The sequence below is a fragment of the Adiantum capillus-veneris genome, chromosome 24 (genome assembly GCF_014529385.1).
Source record: "Adiantum capillus-veneris isolate H3 chromosome 24, ASM1452938v2, whole genome shotgun sequence".
Lineage (NCBI taxonomy): Eukaryota > Viridiplantae > Streptophyta > Polypodiopsida > Polypodiales > Pteridaceae > Adiantum > Adiantum capillus-veneris.
The window spans coordinates 92,901,015-92,908,044 of record NC_140954.1 but is presented as its reverse complement, the minus strand read 5'-3'; the positions used below and the strand labels follow the sequence as shown (position 1 = coordinate 92,908,044).

The window sequence follows — 7,030 nt, the reverse complement described above, 5'->3', positions numbered from 1 at the left end:
TTCTATGCTCTTTACTGCTGTATGTGAAGCTGATTTCCGTTCAATATTCTTCTTGTGTAGTCTGGAAGTAAGGGCACACAATATCTGCGACGTGCACTTGAGTTCTCACAAGTGGAGCACTGCACCCAATGCATTTCTATTTGTGTAGCCTCTAAGCCGGATACCAATAGACTGCTAGCAAACATTGCAATCGATGTCTCGTCTGGAGCTTGAGTACAATTAAAAGAGGCACTTCTTTGGATGAAAACTACACCACAAACAAAGCATATGCTTAAAGGTCTGAATATCGCTGCAACGTCTGAACTCCATCGGTATACTAAATTGACGATATCAATCCATGATTGTGAGCATGGTAGAAATCTAGCCTTCTTCTTGATTGAAGTCCGATGTCTCGCTTTCGATCTGTTGAGGTGTATCCTACGCTTTCGGTGATGGTCCATTGAAGGCTTAAGTCGGACTTAATCTTAATGATTCAATGTGATGAGAACCTTGTGATATTTACTTACTAGTCACGTCTAAGCAATGAACAGTTCAAGCGTTTGAAACAACCATGTACCTGGTGCTGGATTGTGCTATTGTGGGGTTTCGAACTGGGAAGAGGCAAGCGATGGCTGATTTCCCGAATGTCCCTTGCAAAGAATAAGTACGAAGCGTTAGAAAAATAATAGCACAATGTTGAAGGTTCTGAGAGTAATCTCATTATTTGTATGTGTTCTTTACTTCTTATGTTATAGAAAAAAAAGAAAACGTGCTGGTATCCCTGCACGGGGGAGTTTGCACAGTCCTCCCCAATTTTTATAATACGAGGGAACGTGCCATTCCCACGGTAGCATGCAATTTTTGGTGTGTTCCTTTTTACTGTGTCCTTAGCGTTCAACATTAAAATGTGGCACTTCTTACTCACTGCACGCTGGAATATGTCGCTGTTGCAAATGTAGAGGAGATGTGCCCAAGTTTCTCTTGATCTGTTTGCAGTGAAACACGATAGAGTTAGGCCATAACTAGTTGCATCTGCAGAAACGAGCTGAGTAAGGTAGTTGAAGGTGGACATACACACAAAGCTGCTATGATTGCTACGCCGAGAAGGCGCAGAGGCTTTACTACAGATGAAGGTCAATTCCAATATGGCGACGAGGCAAACAGTGACATTGTCGACCTTCTAATACTAGATATGCACAAGCGTAAAGAAACACGCTATCGCGGCCTTATTAGCTTGCCTCTGACCCCTTGTCCAGGATTCTGTGTGTGTGTGTGTGTGTGTGTGTGTGTGTGTGGAGTAATTGTATTTCTACGAGCGAGAAGGCCTAGTTATTATCGTGAACACTACTGCCATTCCTTCTAGTGAGACCCCGTTATCCTCAGCATGGACACCCCCTACTCGTGCATAATAACTCTCCCCTCCTAGATGTTGCACAAGGTGCACATGGTCTCAAAATATCAAATAAGTTATCCATGCAAGATGCACTAGCAAGTAATGAAGATCTACAGGACAATTGGCAGCATTGTGAATCCGAGGTGTGGGTGGACGCCCGTTCAAGATTGTTGTCATGATGCTCTCGAGGGGAACATACTTCAAAATTCAGCAATGAGGGTTTCATTATTGGAAAACCCTATAAGCGAGTGAAGATTTTACTTAGTGTCAAGCACATGTCACCACCTTGACATTGTAATCTTACATGCTTACCACTTGCGCCCCTTCTGTTGTTGTTCTTTGCTAAATCCCTGGATCTCTCAAAGCTATCATGGTTCAATTTAATGAAGAGTATCGTTGTCTTTTTGAGCTTTATGTGATCCAAGCCCTCCAGCTTTAACAGACCTTCTGCAATAATTTCACAAGGAACTTTGGACGCATTTCTATATAGCAAAAAAAATATAATTACTAGGCAACTTACTAGATTGAATACACATATCTAGTAAGAGTGCAAACTAGTAATAATGAGAATACTCCTATATGGTTGTAAGCATAATATTATAGCTATATGGGAGTTTTAAGTAACCATATAGCAATATTTCTTACTAGTTTGACTCGGATTCTCCTATATGGCTGTAGCCATAATATTATAGCTATATGGGAGTTTTAACTAACCATATAGTAAAAAATTCTTCTTTCATCTACATAGTTGTAACCACACAATGCTATCTATGTAGTTGTATTATAATAATCCACATAAATAATCAATTTAACATAACATATACAAAATAGCACATACTTTTTGACTAAAAGAGATAAAGATTAAATAGAAAACTAAAAATGATCACTTTCATATAGATGTCTCTCAAAAATTCTTACAAAGTCAATCATACAACCATTAGTCTTTATCATTAGCTACTTCTACATCCTTCAAAGAAAGAGAGCCAATCTTTTCAAGTCTTACAATCATCATGCCTTCTAATAAAAGCCAAGCTACCAAATCTTCACACATAGTAGAAGAGCTAGTTTCACACGTTTTTCTACAAAAAAAGGAGTTCGTTTTTTTTAAAGCCATGTAAGTAGGCTTCACAAGTGGATACACTTCTTCCACTCTTCTAACCCCAAACCATTTCATTAGAATGGTTTCTTGATCTTCTCTAGTGAGTTTGCGTGCCTACACAATAAAGAGTTAAATTAGAGAATATGGTTGCAATCTTTTCGAGAGTAAGCATAAGATATATTTGTAAGATTGAAAACAAACCTGCACTTCCAAGGTAGCCTTCTCATTAGAAACAAAAACATCTTTCTCAACATCCTAAAAAGAGAGACAAGACACATTACTTTAGATTTATTACCATAGTATAAGTGTTTAGAGCCATCAACAAAAAACAAAACAGCTACCTTTGACTTTTGAATCCTCTTAGCTTTTGACCCTTCTTTTTTTTTTTGAAGGAGTTCAGCAAGCTTAGTTGTAGCCTAAGACATAACCCAAGCTTACTTTAATGACATTTATTTAACAAGTTTACAATTAGCATTAGTTTAATAGTATAATTTGAATACCTTCCGTTTTCGAGTACTCTTTCTAGAATGCTCTTCATTGCACCCTTTAGATGCAATTTTTTCAACTTTATTTAACTTATCCGATATCTACCAACACAAAAAACACAACTTGATATTTTTTACATCTCTAAAAATGTTACACAATGGGAAAAAAACATGAACAAAATCTCAGCGGCTTCTCGATTGAAGTTTCATGAGACTTATCACCAGCAGACAAAGACATTGAATCCACATCTCCTAGTGTACTAGAAAAGATATTTTCTTTCATAAAATTTTGATACTCCTAAGCCAACATTTTCACATAAATAAATCATCATGTAGATATGAAATGAGAGAGAGCAAAAGAAGTAGCATGATCTTCATATACCTCATATGCAGCCATATGATTTTCATCATTGTCCCAAGATATTTCTGGAATGTATACATCAGGTTCTTTCTGAATACATAAGACATACACAAAACTTTAAAAAATCTTAAAAGATCGGCATTACACTTGTATAAAGAATAGTATATATCAATTACCAGTGTGGATTCTGAGATGTCTTTATCGCCCTCTACCACATCTACAAAGTTCTCATCATAACTTTGCTTGGAAGCATCCTCGTCCTAATAAAAATTACTCAATAAGAAACTTAATATCAAAACTCTTAAAAATCATTCTATACTATTACCTTTGATGCTAATTCTGTCTCTTTCTCTACACCATCATTGTCAAGCTCTTGAACATCATGAGTATCCTTAAAAATGTAACATAACTCAAGAATAAGATAAACATCTACATAGCATATGATTTGAAAGCAAAATAAAAAGATAATACAAAAACTTATACCATTATAGCGCCTTTGCAAGCCTTTTGTTTGGTCCACTTTCTTTTGGACGCCAATGACTTTATACACCAATTGTAAATGTCTGACTCTTTCCACAAATATTCCACACCATATACTTTCACTGGCTTTAGCTCACCCATCTTCTCTCGGATGATACTCAAAACCATATCTTTACCCTTGCTATTATGTCTCAAATCTGCAATTGGCCCTACCTTTGCAAACCACCCTCGCACCATCCCATAATTTGCACACAACACTCTATACTGACCATGATCCTCTTTTTTAAGAAATCCTCTACCATACAACTTATTGTGCTCTCTATGTTTAGGAGAAGGAGCTCTAAAGACTTGATCATATATGATCGGATCATATGGAAGAGAACTAGTTGAGTTACCAACAACCCTTTTGTTACCCAAAGAGTGATGTTCCCTCCAAGCGTCGAGTAGTTTCACAGTCTCCTCATGAGGAAGTGAAACTAGTTGCTGAAAAATTGACTGTGGAAGATCCATGCGAGCCCTACAAGAGTAGTCGACATATGCAGATAAGATAGACTCCAAAAAGTTTCAATTTGTGCCACTTGAGATATAACTCGAACAATACAAAAAGTTAAGATGAAAATAAATCATAGAGAGAACAATGCTCAACCATATAATAAAATTCAAACCACAAAATTATTTAATTCTCTAATAGCAAAAGCCTTATGTGATCAAGTACTTTATAAATGTCTTTTTCTCATGTCCTTGACTTATGGACATCTCCATAAAATAGGGATCCATCGATCACTTTCTCCAAGATTTCTAACTTTTTTACGTTTTAGTACAATCCAATCTTTGATTAAAAGAACACAAGAATCCCAATCTCTCCATGTGTTTTCCTCCTCATGAACTTTCCATATATGAGGATCACTTGCATCATATTTCAAAATAGCAAGCTTTGTGATTTTGCTGTCACATTGTACACATCTTACAACAACATGCTTGAATTGTATTGTACCATTGTTTTCTAAACGGACTTTGACAATGTCATCATGCTCCAACCACAAGGGTACATTCCTACAATTGCCTTCCATTAGTAGCTTAGCCCTCTGCTTTAGGTCCTTAACTTCATATGCAATCAATCTTTGGCTCCTCGGTAATGGCAATGGGATAAATTTATGAAGCAAAGAATAGATAGGCCGCACACAATCCCAAGTAAATGGAAGCGGTGTTTTCTGAAGAATGCTCATTCCAGTCATTGTATCTATGACTAGTTCCTCTGAATAATTGTCTCCTGTAATACATTGTTTGTAGTAAGTTGCACCAAAAAACATCATTGCTTTCCCATCAAGCTGCATGGAGAAGAAAGAGGTTATGCGAGCTTTCCAATGACCTCTCTCCTCAGACAAGGTGTCTAACGCGTCCACCTTTACAACTACATCATTGCCAATCTTGAAAAGTTCTCCTTTATAGAAGACTTTGTCATATGTTTGCACATCACCAAATGAAAAGCTTTCATCATCGATGTTCCAAAAGCTCCTTAAGTAGGTAACCTCCTCAGATGTTGGAACCCTATAATTACCCCTCCTCTTTGATATTGCAATACCCTTCATAAGAATGTTATCAGTACAAGATGCTCTCTTGCCATACTTTAAGATGTCGTTCCACAACGATCTTGCCTTTCCAATAGAAGTAACGTTGAATAGTCCATCAAGATGTGAAGAGCAGCACTCAATGGAGGCCCCGATTGCACAATCAGCTGCAGTAGTTTGACCCAATACACTATGCAATTGTTGTAGGACTCTATCACAAGGTAGCAGGGCATCTTTATCATGTTGGATTGCTTGGAATACTTTTGTGAAAAACATTCTCAGATAGAATTGTACAAAAGATGCTTCATCATTTATGCTATTTTTTTGATAGCACTGTACGCTTTCACTAAACGTTCGAACATATAGCACCAATATATGTCATGTAGTCCATGCCGCAAAATATCCTCAAGTAGTTCCCCACTTCCAGCTACATGCTCCAAGGGTGATGAGTTTGCTCCTGAGTATTCCTCCTTTCGGATTCTCCAAGATTGCATCAAGGATTTGATAACCTGAATGTCAGTAGCCGACATTCCATGTTCTCGACTGTAGCCATAAAAGCTATGTGCTATGTCCACCAACAAGATTCCTAAAGTTTGCATCTCATGCGGAATACCATCTACGACTCTTAGAATATATGGTAGACACCACTGCATAAACTTTTGATTCTCTTCCGCCTTGAAGGATTCATAATAGACACTTGGTGAGTTTGGCCACCGACCATAGCGAATAGATGCTGGTGCCAATTTTGTAACAGTCAAAGTGGCTTCATCAATATTTTTCTTCACTGAAGAATCTACATTCTGGAATAAGTGTGCAATATACTTCTTGAAAACATTTAGAGACAAGGTGTGCATTACATCAAAAACCAAGTCAAGAGAGGGGTCAAATCCATATAAGTCAAAGAGTCTCCAAAGTATTGACTCCCCTGATAAACCAGCTTTCTTCCAAATCTCATCCTTCTCAGCAAAAGTACAACACCTCTTTGCCTGAGCTATGGCATGAACCATCTCGTTTGTTGTTCTTGCAACTGGTGGGTATCTGACTTGTAAGCGATTTTCATTGTAAATATACCTCCCTTCTAGTCCAGGACTATCTCTTGCAAGTGATGCATGTGGCTTATCTCTCCTACAGAACTCTTGTCCCCCATTTTTGAACAAGCCAATCTTGCATTGGGCCGGATGGTCTCCGGTAACCATCATAACCATAATTCGTATCTTACAGAATTTAGATTCCACCCTCGTATCATCAAAGATGTTTTCTAGTGGATACTCATATAATACATCCACTCCATCAATATACAGTGATTCCAACTCATCCACTAATGGTTTCAGAAATGATCCGAAGACATCGCCGGAAGACTTAATAATCTTTTTGCAGCTTTGTGGAATAAACAAGACTGGCATGATATCCATAGAGTTTTGTTTTCCAACATTGAGCACCATAATCTCCACAACCCCACAACTTTTTTGTGTGGTTCTTGAAGTTTGAAACCCGTCCCAATGCAACAAGAGAGCTATATTTCTAGGGTCACCCTGATTATGCACACCAACAATCAGAGTAAGTAAGGACATTCAGTGTATATTTTGCTAAGAAAAAGAGGAAGATAGACATCATTACCTTGCACAACCTTTTCTCACATTCGATTTCTTCCTTGCATTCGGAGCA

At 37.7% G+C, this 7,030-nt stretch overlaps 1 pseudogene; it reads right to left on the bottom strand.

Annotated features, from left to right (window-relative positions):
* Positions 1 to 2,404: 2,404 nt before the first annotated feature.
* LOC147426777 (uncharacterized) lies at positions 2,405 to 6,807 on the bottom strand (annotated as a pseudogene).
* Positions 6,808 to 7,030: the final 223 nt, after the last annotated feature.